The sequence below is a fragment of the Manis javanica genome, chromosome 8 (assembly GCF_040802235.1).
Source record: "Manis javanica isolate MJ-LG chromosome 8, MJ_LKY, whole genome shotgun sequence".
Taxonomy (NCBI): domain Eukaryota; kingdom Metazoa; phylum Chordata; class Mammalia; order Pholidota; family Manidae; genus Manis; species Manis javanica.
Genome location: NC_133163.1, coordinates 20,728,980 through 20,746,725, shown reverse-complemented (window position 1 = coordinate 20,746,725; position 17,746 = coordinate 20,728,980). Strand labels below are relative to the sequence as shown.

General features: G+C 39.7%; 1 pseudogene; it reads right to left on the bottom strand.

Annotated features, from left to right (window-relative positions):
- Positions 1-769: 769 nt before the first annotated feature.
- Positions 770-8,330, bottom strand: LOC108397313 (serine/threonine-protein kinase 25-like; annotated as a pseudogene).
- Between the last annotated feature and the right edge of the window lie 9,416 nt (positions 8,331-17,746).

Below are 17,746 nucleotides of genomic sequence, written 5' to 3'. Positions count from 1 at the left end.
GACTACACCAGTTTAAAGCAGAATAGCACTACATGGTGCTTCCTTCTTCCTTCCCAATATGGGGACGCATTTGGAATCTCAGAGCTGATATGGAAGGAGATCAGAATATGTCACTTTGGCGTAGAGATTATTTTGAGAGGAAAGCCATTGAGGATCAACAGCTGCAGAAAAGCCTTCCTGTAGGCAGCAACTTAAGCAGCAACTTTTGGGAAATAAGGATAACATAAATTCCTTCCTTAGGACAGATCTTCCCACAGAAGGAAGAACAGGAATAAAACTCACCCGAAATCTCTTTTCTGGGGAAGTTTTATTACCCTGAGGGAGGCAGAATGTTTACTCATATGTGTATAGACAAACATCACAAATTTTCTTATCACTCCATTGTTCTTCTAAAACCCAATTTATCCTTCCTAAGGAAAACTCTTTTCATAAAAGCCTTTTCTCTGCCCCCTACCCTTTTCTTTTATAAGTTAGATATATAAGCCTCTAGTTTAAACCATTTGAGAGAGGAACTGATATTTTTTTTGTTGGTTGTCATTAGCATATACATAAACCATTTCTCTGGTTAATTTGTCTGTTGTCAGTTTAATTTGCACATCTCCATTCCTGAATCTAAGAGCGTAGAGGAAAAAATTTTCCTACACCAGCTTCCCAACTTCATCGCATCAGTCTGTAATACACACCATATTTCTACACATTTCTTTTGTGTTGTGTGGACATAATAAATACTACTTGTATATGTATTACTTAGGTAGTTAAGAAGCAGAGTCTAAGAAAAGGATTCCTCTGCAAGGGATTTGAGGAGAGTACTTACAAGAGAAACCTGAAAAGGAGTGAGGGAAATAGGATGGGGTAGGGGAAAAAACTGCAAAACTGTGGATTCTCTTGAAGTCTAGCTTAGCCTGATTCCACAGGGAACAATGGATCATGGTACCACTTAATTGACCCACCTTGAAGCAAGGGAGCTGGTTGTTTTATATTCCATATTGGTCAGTCATCGGCTATGAGCTTCCCTGGAAGGGAAGGATAACTTTGCAAGCATTCTTGGGGGGTGGCTTCTAAGGAAACTCTCATGAGAAGGTTGCATCTTGAGCTGCTAGATGCCTAAGTGAACAATTGGGGCACAAAAGAAATCTTGCTAGGACCCCAGCAACAACTGCTACATAATGTAAAATATCCATCTTGTATAGTAATTTGTTTATGATAGGGATACCCTAGGACCTTTGTAGGTAAGCAAAATCTTTGTGTGAAGAGAATAATTGAATATATAAGCCAGGAGTTAGCAAAAAGGACAGATTTTTTTTTCCTATTAAAAGCCAGATAATAACTATTTTAGACTTTGTGGGCCAGATGGTGTTTGTTGGAACTGCCTCATTCTGATAGTGTAACATAAAAACAACCTTGGACCATATATAAACAAGTGGGTAAGGCTGTGTTCCAGTAAAACTTTATTTACAAAATCAGATGGGGGGCCAGATTTGGCCCACAGACTGTAGTTTGCTGACCCCTGATGTAGGGGGTAAAACAGAGAAGAATAATCAGCATTTCCAATTCATCTATCCTCTTAAAATAGAATTAATTTTCACTTAAAATAGAAAGCTTATAATTACCATTTTCCAGTTTTAGTCAGGAGTATAGGCTTTGCAGTTATAAGGACCAGAATTCCATTTCTGCTACTTCCCAGGTTACTCATTTCACAGGGCCATGTTGAGGAACAAATAAGAAAGTGGATCCAATGCACTTATGATATGATGGCTAGCACTTACTAAGTGCTGAATAAATGATACTTCATTTTCATTATTGTTCTTTCCCAAGGATTATTGTTTTTAATTGCTTTCCTGGCATTATCACTACTTTTCTTCAGTGTTTGATTTCTTTCTAAGACATGAGATTGAACATAAAATTTTGTAAAATAAATATGACTGCACAGGAAAGTTCTGTTTTCTCACATAATTTGACCCAAGACTAAGATACATGTTTTCTGTTTTCCTAGTTTTATGCTCTCCCTTGCTCAGTGGAGATAGATGAAATAAAGATATATAAAATAGATCATGTAGAGATGGAATTCTGGTAGAAAATCTGACATATAAATGGATTCTATTTGCTGTAACAAAGAATTAACAGAAGGGGGAAAAACAGGGTGACCCTCTGATCGCACCTTAACCTGGCCACTTCCATGACCACCACCTGCCTCAATTACTCACTGAATGCCTGAATGAATTTTCATCTCTTGATTGTAAGTGAAAACAACTTTCACTTGTTTCATTTAGCCTCCATTATAGAATGTAGGGAGGCCTTGGGTTGGGGGCTTGATTTAAAACAGAGCTGTTTCTCTCTGTTTCTCAGGCAGGAAAAAAAAGTGTGAGCAAAAATTACTCTTGTCTCTAAGGAGCCTGTGGAGTTGGCCCCTGTTCTGGGGAAAAAGCTGGAAGGCCCAGTGCCACTGATGCGGATTCACTAAGGAAGTGCACTCCCTCAGAGGCAAGCCATCCATCACGCCTCCCTCGCGGGGCTTTTGCTTCCCCGACCACTACATAATATTCAAGTTGCATCAGCCCGGGGGAGACAAATGGCAGCCCTTTGGTAGATTAAATGGATTGGACCATCCAAAGGAATCTATTTTATGGAATCATTTGGCTTACCAAGCAGCCTCATGTTACAGATAAATGAAATCCTTCAGCAAAGGTGCACACCTGCTTTTTAGTTGTTTTTCCAGAAGTGGAGCCATTTGTTGCCAGAACAAGTTCAGCTTCATGGTAAGTGCAACACTGGACTGTGAGAACACTGGACTGGGGATATCCTTTGGGTTTTAAATAAAACCCCAGTTTCTCATCATGGCTGTAAATACTTCAGTCTCATGTACTTTATTCCTCATCCCTACACTCCAGCCTCACTGGCTTTTTCTTTATTCGACAGATCTGTCATGTGCATGCCATTCCAAGGGCCTTGCAGTTGCTGTTCCCCTGCCTGGGACACCCTTTACCCAGGTCTTCACATGACCGGTTCTTTGTGACAGTTGATTCAGCTCAAATGTCACTTTCTTGAGGAATTCTTGCAGACAACTCCCTCTGAAGAAGCATCTACATCATTCTGTGATACATTATCCTGAATTACTATCTTAGCAGGTTTCATTACCGAGGACTCCCTTAGTTGTTTCCTTATTGTCTGATTCTCCCTTCTAAAATAGAAGTTTCATGGGAACACTGTCCTTTTCTGTCTGTGTCTTCCATTTCTAGACAATGCCTGGCACAGGGTGATGCTTAATTAGTAGTTTCTGAGAGAATGAATTAATGAATGGGTCAGACAGATAATCTGGATCATGTTCAAAACTAGTTCTGTAAAAATTGGAAATTTTTATAATCTTTCTGGGTCTCAGTTTTCTTAAAATGAAGGGATCAAATAACCTGAAAGAGTTTATATATGTATATGTATTTTGTGACTCTATGGAGGTTTTTCTTTTCATTGACTTCATTTTGCTAGCTATACAAAAAAAAATCATAATATTAGAAGTGTTCTGCATTTTTCTCTGTGGCTGTCTTCACCAGGCCAAAATAACAAAACGATTAATCAAATCTGTTATTTGACATTGCAGAAAGTTTATTTTCAGGTTATGTAGCCACAATTCAAATGAATAAAGAAGAGATTAAACTAGAATAGTTGACCCTTAAAATCCTGAGATAGGAGATACAAATACTACTTTTCCCAATTGTCAGCAGGTTGTTTTCCATTGAGAAGTGATCCTTAGTGATGATAGTAAAATATGGCACGCTCACTAGAGTTTATGTTAATAACATTAATAACATTTGAGAAATCATCAGCTTTGACTTCAATTTTGATTTTTTTGAAAAGGATAGAAAAATCTCTCCTAACGCATCTTACCACACACTATTGGCTGTGTCATTTATTTTGAAGATTACACATTTATTAGAAAGATGTTGAATTCTTCTTCCTAGAACACTCTAGTTGTCTTACCCAATTGCTCATTTTTTCCTGTTTTATTGATAAATGATTGCCATACATCATTGTCTAAGTTTAAGGCATACAGCAAGATGGTTTGATTTATATATACTGTGAAATAATTACAACAGTAGGTTCAGCTACAGTCTATTTTCTTTTGTAGATACAATAAAAAGAAAGAAGAAAAAAGAAAAGAGAAAAAAAGTGTTCACTGTAGTCATCATGTTGTACGTTACATCCCTGGTACTGATTTATCCTATAACTGCAAGTTTGTACCTTTTGATCATCTTCCTCCAATTCTCCCTCCCTTGCCCTCTAATTCTAGTAACCACAAGTCTGATCTCCTTTTCTGAGTTTGGGTTTTCTTTTGTTTTAAATTCCACATATAAGTGAGATCATACAATATTTGTCTTTCTCTGACTTATTTCACTTAGCCTGATGCCTTCAAGGTCCATCCATGTTGTTGCAAATGGTAGGATTTCCTTATTATGACTGAGTAATATCCCATCGTGTATATATATATATATATCCTTATTATATATATATATATTATATATATATATATATTCCTTATTATGACTGATGGCAGTGTTCATGGGCTCTTTTTTTTCCACATCCTTACCAGCATTTGTTATCTCTTGTCTTTTTGTTGATGGCCATTCTAATAGGAATGAAGTGATATCACATTGTGATTTTAATTTGCATTTTCCTAATGACTACTAATGTTGAGCATCTTTTCATGTACCTCTTGACATTTGTATATCTGCTTTGGAGAAATGCCTATGCAGATTCTTAGCCCATTTTAAATTGGATTATTTGTGTTTTTCTTTTTTTCCATTGAGTTGTATGAGTTATTTATGTATTTTGGATGTTAACCTCTTATCAGATACATGGTTTGCTAATTTTTTTTTATCCCATAGGTTGTCTTTTCACTTTGTTGATGGTTTCTTTTGCTGTACAGAATTCTTTTAGTTTGATGTAGTCCCACTTGTTTACTTTTTTTGTTGCTACTGTGTCATATCCAAAAAATCATTACCGAGACCCATGTCAAGGGCTTTGTTCCTATGCCAGTACTGTTTTCGATAACTATAGCTTCATAAAATCAGGAGGCATATCTCCTGTTTTTTTCTTCTTTCTCAGGATTTTTTGGATATTCTGGGTTTTTTGGGTTCCATATAAGTTTTAGGAGTGTTTTTTCTACTTTTGTAAAAAATATCATTGGAATATTGAAATGAATTGCATTGAACCTATGGATGAATATAGTTAGTATTATTAATATTTTAACTACATTCATTCTTCCTATCCATGAGCATGGGATGCCTTTCCATTTATTTGTGTCTTCTTAAATTTCTTTCATCAACACCTTGTAACTTCCAGAGTAGAAATCTTTCATCTCCTTAGTTAGATATATTCCTAAGTATTTCATTGTTTTTGATGCTATTGTAAATCAGATCAATTTCTTTCTGGCTTTGAGTTCTCTGAAGACAGGCCAGACCAGCTTGGACAGGCACTGGAACCCTTGCTGCCTCTTGATGGGCCCTGTAGACTTTTGGGGGCTGTGAAGGACTGTTCCCTTGTGTAGCTACTTGTAGCCTAGATGGTTTGGGGGGAATGTCCAGATGTGGTGCTGCCCTTCATCCTCACATTGCCATAGATCTTGGAGTCCTTAGTGCTAGACACCTCACTGTGTTGCTCCAACTTCAGCATTTGTAGCAGTTGATTAGCTCAGTGAGAAAAGATGCCTTCTTGGTATAATGAAGATTGCTTCAGGAACTCTTCAGCAGTGGATGAGAATCTGGGGTCTTTGTTGAGGTAGGCCTCCACAAACTCCTTGAAGGGCTTGCTGTGATTGCTCTCCAGTGTGGGCAGGCTTTTCATGGGGATCAGGAACATGTTGCACATAGGGTAGAAGTCAGAGTTTGGCCAGCTCAATGCTCATGATCCCTAGCTGCCAGATATCAGCTTTGAAGTTGTAAGCAGACTGCTTGATGACATGGGGTGCCATCCAGAGGGAGTGCTCACAAATGTGTTCCTTGTGATCTGCATGTCTATGAGCTACTCAGCTTCCCTGAAGTCCACCAGCCTCACATTGCTCTGCTCAGAGAGCATCACATTGACAGCTTTAATTCTCGGTGGATCTTGCCTTCTGAGTGTGGATAATCCAAGCCCTTTAGAATCTCCTGGAGGATCCTGGTGATGTAGATGTCCTCCAGGGGACCTGGTTTAAGAATACCCAACATGGAGCTGCCTCTCAAGTACTCCATGATAGTCTACATCTTTGTGGTTTTCTGGTAGGAACTGAAATAGTGGGTGATTTAGGAGCTGTCACACTGGATGAGCACAGAGATCTCCTGCTGGATATCCTTGATCTCATCTTCAGCATCTTCCAGGTCAATGATGGTGATGGCCACCACCTCCCTGGTGTGGTTATATGGCCTTGTAAACCTCCCCAAATGAGCCTTTGTCAATATGGTTGAGCGTGGTGAAGAGCAACTCAGGGATCACCCAGGAGTGCTGATTGAGCCATGTCTGTGCTGACCTCAGACCATCAGTTGCACATTGGCAGCTTTAATTCTCCTTGATTCCTCCTTGAGGCTCTTAAACTTGGCTCAGTGCTTTAATCATCTCCACGGGCCTCTATCCCAGCCTCCCCCAGCCTATGAAGGCTCCCAGCCTACAATTGCTGAGGGATGCCAGGGCCCCCCAGCCCATGAAGAGGTAGCCGTGGTGGAAGGGCCAGTGGTGGCCTTCCTGTTGATTTTCTTTATAACAATTTCTTTCCTCTAGCTTATTTTATTTTAAGAATACAGTATATAATACATATAACATATAAAATACGTATTAATCTATTGTTTATGTTATTGGTAAGGCTTCCAGTAAACAGTAGGCTATTAGTAGTTAAGGTTTTGGGGAGTCAAAAGTTATATGTGGAATTTCACCTGCATAGGGTTAGATTCCCCCTAACTTCCACATTATTCAAGGGTCAGCTATGTTAATAACAATAGCTCATTAGTTGCTTCTGCATTTAAATTCTTACATCAGATTTTTTTTAATTGAGGCAGATGCTTGCTTTTTATTTTACACTGCCCAGTATCCATTCTCCTTCATACCGATTCCTCATCTCCTTTTAGGGAGTTATGTTTCTTCAATTGCCTATTTTTAGAGGAACTATACATCAAGTTTACCCACGTTTCTTTATCTGAAGGGCAGGTATGTGGCCCAGGCTAATCTCAACAGATTGTCTCTCTGGAACTGTGAACCTTGAGTAGAGTGACACAAAGTGGAAAAATGGTTGAGTGACACATTTTTGGTAGAAGAGGCTCTTTGGATACTTCCTGCTGTTCCTTTTTTCTGCCATCAACCACTGGAACCACCTGATTCTTTTTTCTCCCATCAACATCCTTCTAATAAACGCCCCTTTTGCCTGAGTTAGCCATATTTGTTTTTGTTGCTTACAATGAGTACTCTATCAGATACAAACACATTGTATGATTCCCTATATTATATGCTTTTGTATCCAGTCTCATTAGGGAGGAATGAACATCAGTTGTTTCAGATTTGCCACTGAGATGGATTTCCCAAAAGATTTAGTATTCATTTCAAGCCTAGGCTACACTGAGAGTTTTGTAGCAAAGCTCTTTTTTGAACTGCTTTCATTTTTACATTGTCAAATTTGGTTTTCTTTGACGCAGATGGTCCCCATATTCTGAGATCAGGACTAAAGCCATTATTTTTGCTTGATCTTAAAATCTTCTTACAATACTTTTCAAGTGGTATTCCTGGAGCTATTCGGTCTTCTGTATTGCCTGCTTTAACAAGGAGCAAAATAGCTGATTATGCAGCACCTTTTCTACCACCTTAGTAGGGTTTCTGTAGAGTGAGGACTCATTACCAAGCCTCTTCATCCCCAATGAAGAAGCAAAGCGAACAAGAGACTAAGTGACTAGATGAAGACTTATTAACAGCATGGAAGAGCTCCCGGGAACTGAGCTTCAAGTTTTCTCCTTTATTGGTTTCAGCAATCTGGCTGTGTGTAGTTTTGATCTCTCTCCCCACACAGTGACCTGCAGGGCTCATAGAATTCCCTGGTGTGTCTCCAAGTCAGACTCCAGCATTGGTGCATTCCATGGATGCATTCTAGCACTGGATCCGGGCAAAAATATGGGCCAGGAACCAGCAACAACATCTGTTTTAGAAAACCCCATCATCCCTGCCATTTCTCTCATTGTTCTGCTTTGCCTTGGCAGATGAAAATGTTTCCCTTTGACAGTTTCATTTGGCTTCTTTAGAGCCTTACAAATCCTCTGATTGCAGTCTGGGTCCTTTCCCACTGCCATCAAGTGGATATCACCATTGCTGCTTTTTTGTAGCATATTATGCCTCTGTTCCCTTTTTCTCTTTGGCTCATATTTTAGCAGTGTCATGCTCAGACACAGTCTCATCCTTATTTTTATGTGTACAGAGTGTATCACGGGTAAACCTTCAGCTTTTACAATCACATCAGCAAACATTTAATGCTGCCTTTTATAACCTGAACACGCTTTGTTATTCCTCTCACATTTCATGCCTCAGTGGCTGTTCTAAGTTCCCCGCTGTATTACAACTGCCTGTTCAGACACTTAATCCTCGTATCCACTGGGACATCACATATTGCTAAGGTCAGAATTTTCTCTTCTGTGAAATTGTTCAGTTTTACTCCTTAAGATACATCATGTGCTTAGGGTTCAAGTTTTTAAAAAATTCAAGTAACTTGCCTTCCTTACTATGGCATTTGAAACTATTCACAGGTGTACAGTGGTAATTCACAAGTTTTTTCGGATCCATCCGGAAAAATGAATGAATAGGGTGCTTAAAAGTCTATGCTTCTTCGTTGTATCTTTCCCAGCCTTGGCTCATACCTAACAATATCTACAAACTTATCTTTTTAGAGTGTACGTTTGTCTTTTTATTGTCAGGGACTACACTTAGAATTTCAAGTCAACCATATAAAGCACTTTCATATAAGCATTTTCAACAACCTGATTTAACTCAGCATAACTTTTATCTTTATGCCCCTGAGATAGGAATGAGTGTTTTCTTCTCAACCCCATATTCCTATTCCCATAATGAAGGTGAGAAAATGCCGTTTTCTTGGAAGTGGCTGTGGGGAGTCAGAGGGTGTCCAAGATTCCCAAATTGTTCTAATTCCTGGTGGGCCTTCACTCCAAGATTATGATAATCCTGTCTTCTCTTTTCCAAGATTAACTCTTCCTTTTTTCTCTGGTCCTTTGAATTGCTATCAATCTTCCTCTGATTACTTTTTAGATCTTTCTTTCTTATCCAATAAAGGGAACCCAGCCTCTCTCTGACTGCAGATGTGCTCAGAATGCTCCTTGTCTCACTTCTCTGAACTGTATGAACACTCCTGGTCTCATTTTCCTCTCACCAACCAAACCTTGAGTCAATAGTCTAAACTTGAAAGTTCTGTTTCCTTATCTCCTATTCATCCCTGACTAGTTAGTTTATAGTAGACTTCAGCTGTCATTGCTAAGGAAGAGGACTTGAAACTGCCAAAGGCAGGGGTGATATTTGAGCTTGGACTCAATGGGAAGGGCCTATCGGGGAGAGTGGGGGACGAGGACAGAAGCCTGGAGGCAGGACTGAAAAGTGCTGCCATCAGAGTCAAGTGCTATGGTAGGACTGTTGGATATGAAAATAAATTTAGTTGGTAGGAAGTTTTCATCTTGTAAACTAGAGAACTGAGTGTGAACCTAAAACTTGACTTACTGCAAAGAAAAAAATGAGCAGATAGGACAGCCCTGTGTTTTCACTGCCACCATTCTTCCTACAATTTTTCCATTGTCCAAGTGATGATTGAAATTCCCATCTCCAGACTCCATGAACCAGTGCACAGGTTTTAACAACTTGACAGGCTAGCTTTTAGGCAGATCCTTGGTTTATCCAGAAGCCATTGTCTACAACTTCTCTGATTTATTGAGCCAGGTATATATTTTCTGTTAACAGCTTTACTCTACCTAACAGAGATGATTCTCTCTCTTAGCAATACATAGTCTGGGAGAATGTTTCCTGTCCATTGGATACTTGTATATGAGTCCAGCTTCATTTTGGGACCACAAAAATGTGGTGTGCATGAAAAATAAAATTTGAAGGATAAAGTCTGGAATTATCCATGCCCAAGTCAGGTGGTTGTTTAATTATCATTTGTCGTTCTTTGGTATTTTAGAGTTATAAGCATAGAGGTGTCAGGTTATAGTCTTTCCACACATTCACTCATGTTGTCATATATTGTTTTTCCTCTTTTCTCCTACTTAATGAGTGAGTAGAATCCCTGTCGGTTGGGTCACTCACATCAGATGACCAACAAGCTGGCTCCTGGGGAAGAATAATGTCATGGCTAAGAACATGCACTCTCATGCTAGATTTCCAAGTCTGAAAATGCAGCCCTTCACTTACTAATTATTATACCCGATCAAAGTATTTCGCTCTTTGTGCCTCACTTTATTCAGTTGTAAAATAAGGAAAACAACAGCGATCTTTTCATAACATTGTTGCATGAAGGTTAAGTGAATTAATACATGCACAGTGTTTAGAACAGCATTGTAACATTGTAATTTCAAGCTATTGTGTTGTTGTTATTATTATTATTATGGTTGAGTCTCACAAGATATCAGACTCTTCTGAGGAGCTTTAAAGTAACTTTCTAGGGCAAAGGGCAATGTGTGTGAAGAAACTGCCCATTCTTCTTTGTAATGCTCTCTACTCGCTCTACATATCATAAGCTGTGAGCAATCACATTACTTTCTTGGGATGGGGTGGACCTGGGAGATAATTAAATGATACTGTAATGGCATAAGAGATTTCTTATAGTATGAATATCATGAAAAAATGTCATAGACCTATCAGATAGGCATGAAATGCCCTAATGCCTATTTCCCATACATCTTTGCCCTCACTCACCCCACCCAAGAATAGTAAGTATGAGCTGGTAGCCATGTAGGACTTCTTATCAATTATCCCAGGATCTAAAAGGATATAAGGACCGATAAGGAAGCCTTGATATTGATAATGTGTTCACAGTCAGGGCTCAAACCTTAATCTTTGATTATGACAACTGCAGTTTAGCTTTGAAGATATTGTGTATCTTGGAAACAACTAAGATAGTTGACTATATAATCCTGTGGAAAAAACTGGTGATGTCAGTTCCACAGAGTTTTGAGGTCTTTTTTTTTCTTCTCATTCCCCTTCCATGAATGCATATTCATCCTCAAAACAAGCTCTTGATACAGATTTTCTATACCAAAACTTTTGGATTATTTATTACATATTCCATAGAAATTATTTGGCACATCTCTTCCCTTTCCTGTCCTCTGCGTATAGCTTAATTTCGTATTTCCTTTAAGGTGGGGAAATCCAGGAGGCTGTCAGCACTTGATATTGCTCTGTGTCTCAGTGGATAATGACGATACCGATGAGAGGTTTGGGGTCTGCTCAGGCGAGCCTTTGATGCATAGATGTTTCTCTGCAAGCTTACTAAAGCTGGCCAAACTGTGCTGTGTGCAACTGGGGCTAAAACATTTTTGTGGGCAGAAAGAGTATCCCAGCATATCTGGCCTTCCTGCTTCCAGACAAATCTGGGAACACGGCAGAGGCAGCCTGTCTGGTAGAATTTCCGTGCTCTGGCTGGTGGCTTGGAATTTCAGCTCTCATTTTAAAGCCAGCAAGAAGGTAGGTTAGTTCTCCATTCTGCACTGTAATTGAGAAGTTCATTTCTTCTGTCCATCCAGCTTCCACTTTAATTGTACTTTTTCCTCTTGGTCATATGGTTGTGCCAAGGATTGCCACTGTAGTCTGGACTAATAAAGAGGGAAGAATAAATGCTGTAGGTGTTCTTTGTCCGGCCTCTCCTGTCAGAAGCATGTGATGTTGAAGCACTGTGAGTACACTCTTGGAAACTTTTGGTTTTCAAAGCTGAAGACTGTGATTTGACCACTGTGACATCTGAATATGAGAACCGGTGTAGTGAGAGCTTGTAAGAGACAGTTGTGTGACCTTCTCTTAAAACCCTGCACTGAATCAAATATACCTTTGTTGGGACAAAGTTAATGACTGGAACAGATGTCATCTGAGCATGACTTTCTGCACGAGCCTCATCCCGTTCCTGAGAGATTATAAATTCTCCCCTTAGATGATAATCTTATTTTCTGTAATCAGGTTTTGGTTTGTATTCAAAGGGAGGAAGACAATATTGCACAATCATTATTTGGAAGCCTTTGAGAACTGAAAGTGAATAAGTGTATTAAAAGTTGATTACGAAATCTTCCAAGAACTCCAAATAATTTTTGTTGATAGTCTGCCGTCAAAGATGTAGAACATAACTGCCTATTCTAAAGTGTGACGTTCTTCCTAAGAGTATGATATGGAGAGGCAGAAACAAGAATAACCTTACAGGAGGATCAAGGTCAGCATCAGTGGTCATAAATCATATTCATAGCAGGGACCCTTGATATCATAGGATGAAAACAGCACTTCACCTCTGAGGTCTTCCTCTCCAAACCACATTATTCCAGTCTAGTCATGAGAGAAATATCAGTCAAGTTCCTACAGAAAAGCATTCTACAAAACCCCTGACTAGTACTCAAACTGTCAAGGTCTTCAAAAACAAGGAAAGTCTGAGTAACTGTCACAGACAAGAGGAGCTTAAAAAGACCTGACAAGTAAATGTAATGTGGAATCCTAGAACAGAAAAAAAGTCATTAAGTTAAACACTAAGGAAATTGAATAAACTGTGGACATTAGCTAATTTATAAAGTTTGTGATGCACCAATCATTTTCTTATATCTCCACTGATTTCATTTTCACAGTGAAACCATGCCTTCTTTAATGGGTAGAATTTATGACTGGGCACTTAGCATCCCAAATCTATGCTTTGAGAGGTAGAGTGACACATCTCATGAATGACTGAGCTGGGATTTAAACCTAAGACTCCTATGAATTCTGTGAAAATGTTATACAGATTTGTCATAATCTTACAATGATATATATCAATTTTCTATTGCTGCTGTAATGAGTTATAACTTTCGCAACTTAAAGCCATACCTTATGTTTTTCTTCTGTATGTCAGTATTCTGGGTACAGGGTGGCTCAGCTGGGACCTTTGCTTAGAGTCTTACAAGGCAAAACAAGGAATAGGCAGGGCTGCCTTCCTTTCCAGAGCCTCTGCGGATGATCTGCTTTTAAGATTATTCAGGTTGTCTGCCAGATTCAGTTCCTTGTGGTCATAGGACTGAGGTCTCCATTTCCTTGCTGGTTGTAGGTCTGGAGCCTCTCTCAATTCCTTGAGACCTCCTGCATTCCTCATCACACTGCTCCCTGCATCCTAAAAGCAGCAACAGCATGTCAAGTCTTACTCATTCCTTGAATCTCTTTGACTTTCCCTTTTGCCCTCAGCTGGGAGTGAGAAGTGAGCTCCGATTTTAAGGGCTCTTGCAATATGGGGCTCACTGGATATTCTGCAGATAGTTCACTGGATACAGGAGTGGGAGGGTCAGGTCTCCATCTCAGCTCTTTCTACCAACAACACATCTTGACTGAGGTTTAGGACCGCAGGGTAGTCACTCAGGACAACTAATTAACAACAGTCCACATATTACATTCGGATTCTATCTCCTGATAGTTTGAAAGTGATAAATCCATAATTTCTCTAAGATGAACAGTTTTTCAGTGTAAATTTCTAAACTTAGAGTTTATTTTATAATCCCTGCATATATTTAGGTGGTAATGCTCACTCGCCCTCCCTCCGCCATCCAAAAGCTGTAAATAAATTGCTTACAACTTCTACCCTGATTCCCTGTTTCTGCATCAGATAAGACTTCCTCACCAGGGGTGCAGGGGCCTTCTGGTGGGTACACCTGGATCTTGGTACAGTGAGCACAAGAGGCAGTCAGTCATTCCACAATAACGAATGGGCGACACCTTAGAAGCAAGGAAAGGAATGGGGTATTTTAAGAGACTAAAGAGAAGCCCTCACTTACCTCCTCTCTGCTTCCTCCCCGAGAGATTCCAGGACCCAAGGGGGCCACATTCACTGGGGTGATACCACTAGGCCCTGATGGTCACAGCTTGGCCCGTGGTATCTCTTTCTGGTTCTCAAGACTTTCTCTTCCTTCCCTGTGGTATAAGCTACACGCTGACACAATAACCTTCCTGTAAACAAGTCTCTGGCATATTTTTCTCTGGGGTTTCTTTCTTCCACATAGGATGGAGGGGGGTGAAGTTCAGGCTGAGCTCAGGCAGAGAGGAAGCGGTTCCAAGAGCGTGTGCTTTGGTGGTCAGTTGGCCGACTCAGCCCCGTACCAGCTGTGTGAGTTTGGCAAAGCCTTATTCTCTCTCCTCCATTTCCTCATCTGCCAAGTGGTGATAACAGTAGTAAATGTTTCCTAGAGGTGAAAATGAGATCATGCCTGTAAAGCACTTTGCACAAACCTGGCATCTAGAAAGTACTTCTCCCATAAACTGTCTGACCCATGCCCTCACCTACTCTAAGCTTTTGCTCAGGTCTCACCCTCTCAGGAAGGGCTCCCTGAGCGTCCTACTTCGGATCTCAACCTGCCCCTCCCTGTGACCCATGGCTGGCACCCCTAATCTGCCTACCTTGCCCCTGTTACCCTTTATTCTATAGCCTTTGTCTAAATGTTCTGATACATTACCTTTATTTTTTTAATGTAGGTTATGTTTTGGAAATTGAATAGGGGCTGAGATGGGAAGAGGGCTATTCTTCATGAAAATTTTGTTTTTCCCTTTCAGAGATTAAAAACAAAAACCCTCTAAGCTAAATACATCCTTATGGCATCATACTTGAAGCTTCTGCTGAGCTTTAATTTAAACTTCAAATCGCCCCCACATGGTAAATAAATACCAGATAAATATCTGATGACTTTGTAATGTCTTTTATGCTTTCTACAAGTTCAGTTCCTCTGATCTTAATTATGGTATGGTCACCACTAAGCACAGATCATACTCACATTATACTTACACCCATAAATGAGTAGTCTTAGAGTTCTATTTGGATTAAAGGTGTTAAGAGTATTCCCTTAGTCTTGGCCTGTCATTTGGGAAAGACTGTTTGGGACCCAAGAATTCTAAGTGGCATATTTTTTTTTACTGCATAGTCCTCCAAATTCCCCCAGAGTTGAAGTGCTGCCTGCTTGGACTTCCCTGCAGCTCTGTGAATCCCTTTCTTCTCTAATCCCTCCTGTTGGTAGGTAAACCACAGGTACCAGCACTTTCCCTTCTCCACCTCTTTCCAAGCACTTACCATACGGATGCAATAGTGTCTGCTGCCCTATTTCACCCTCCTACTGTGTCATTTAGAAACTACTTCCAAAACCCTGTCCCTTCGGTCATAATAAACCAAAACTGAATTTTTCCAGAATTAATCTTATTTATTCTACACACACATTGTTGAAGCTTTTACTGATGTTTAAACTATAGATCACCTTCACATGGCAAATAAATACCAGCTAAATATCTGGTAACTTCTTTCTCTTATAATCCCTTGGTGTTCCCAGACCTTTGGGGACCAAGTTGGACTTTGGGATATTTCTTGCAACATCCAGAACCTTCTTTGTCCTTAAGTGATAGTTCTAGTTTATAAAACCTTCCCCAATCTTCCTGGCAAGCTGTACTCTCTGCTTTTAGTTTAGTGTCTTCATTCATTCTTTTTTGACATTCTTATTATTTATTTATACCTCATTTCTCATTTTCTTCATCTCTGGTATTTTAAAATGTAGGTTTTATTATTCAGGCATGGCAAGGCCACAGACCAGGAGACAATTGGCATTGAAAAAAAGTTGTAGTTCCCAAGAGAAGAGGGCATGCCACACCACACATGTCCACAGAGACAAGCATTGGGTTCAGAGAGTTTAGGAAGCAGAGGGCAGAGGGAAAACATTATTGTGGTTTCTCTGGGAAGAATGGGTGAGGAAGGTCAGTTTAAGCAGTTTAAGATTGACTAGTTCGAATAATTTCATCAGGCTCTGGAATATAAAAGGCTGTCCCGAGTTGTCTGGTCCCTGGTCCTGGGATGATCAGGGCAAGTAGATAGTAGCCTAGAGTGCAAGAGATAGAGAGTTAGTTGGTGTGGATTTAGAATCAGTTGGCTTCCGTATGAAAGGAGCACTTGCAGAAGAGTTTTTTATTATCTCTAGGATCTGGCTGACCCTGGTAGGCACAAGCTCTCAAGGATCAGCAAGGCCCCAGATGTCAAAGCATCAGAAAATACAGAAAATAAACAAACATGATTCATATATCTAGTCTCCTAGATGGTCTGCACATCTCTAATGATTGGAGTTCAGTCTTCCCACTGATCTATCTCCTCCTTACCTCCCACCCTGTTAACTTGATATTCTATTTTCATACTTAGGGATTTAACCTTCCACCAATCCTCTGACCCTGTCAGCACCAATGATCACCATGCTGACTTAAGCTACCAAGATAAAACACTTCATTAGGTCACTGCTTCTCATTCCCTTTGGATCTTTTTCTCCAAAATGCCCCTCACCATCTGTATACCCCTTTTCTTCCTTTATCTCCATTTGTTTACACCAGTCACCAAATTCTTTACACCTATTTAGGCCCCAGATGCCTGAAAATTGTCTCAATCCATTCTCTCCATTTTGAGCTCATCGACTTCTCCACCACTTCCTATCAATTTCCAGGGCTACTGATTGACCCACATAATGTCTTCAGTTTAGCCATTCCCTCCCAATCTTATTTACATTATGTAGTTTCTAGGTCTAGTTGCTTCCCTTCAACCAAGACCAACAAGCTCACCCCTTCCTCTGTCTAAATAGTATATACATTGCTGCTAGATTAATCTTCCCTAAATATAATTTCTGATAATGAGATTCTCCTGCACAAATATTTTCATTGACTTCTCTACATTCACTGAATAAAGAACAAACAGGTTATTCCGGGATTAGTGGCCTTTCATGGTATGGCCATTTACCCTTATCTTGGATGGAGTCTGCTTTGATTTTCCATGACCAGTTATGAACTTTCTCTCCAAAGGACATGTAACTCTATGGAGGCACTCACATTCTGTCTTGCTTCATTCTTTGTATACCATTAGACTGCATGCAGAGTCTATCCTATTCATCTGTCTTTCCTGTATTGATTAGCAATAAGCCTTATAAACAGTAGATGTTAAAGGTTAAAGTTACTTTTTAATGGAATAGAATCTCAAAACACTACATTAAGAATCCTAGTCCTTCAGTTAAATCCTTAGGTGCTATTTTTAAGAAAATAAACAGTTTCTAAGTAATTGAACATATATTCCCTAAAATTTTTTCTACAAATGTTTGTTTGAATCAAACAAAGTCCCAAATTGCCAAATGTATCTTAGTTTTCACTATATTTTATACTATAAGATCTCCTCATGCTTTCACCCATGCATTTAATGTTCAGAAAAGGGTTAAACAAATGCTGTGTTTTATCCAAGGGAGGAGGGAAAGTGAGATGAATTAAGTTGTTTATATAAAAGTCAAATAAATCTAGGATACAGAAATAGTTGAATACGTCATGAACTCCCACACATTGCAGGCTTTGAGAGGGTGGCTACATTATCTTGCCTGGAGACAGTGAGGAGACAGAGAGCAGTGGAAAGTCTGATTTATGATCCTATATTAAGTAGACTAGCCACCCCCTAGCTATCCACCTAGTAGGATCGGTGCAGGTGAGAGGAAGTAGGAAAAACAGTCATAGACTTTCAGAAGTAGGAGGGTTCTTAGAG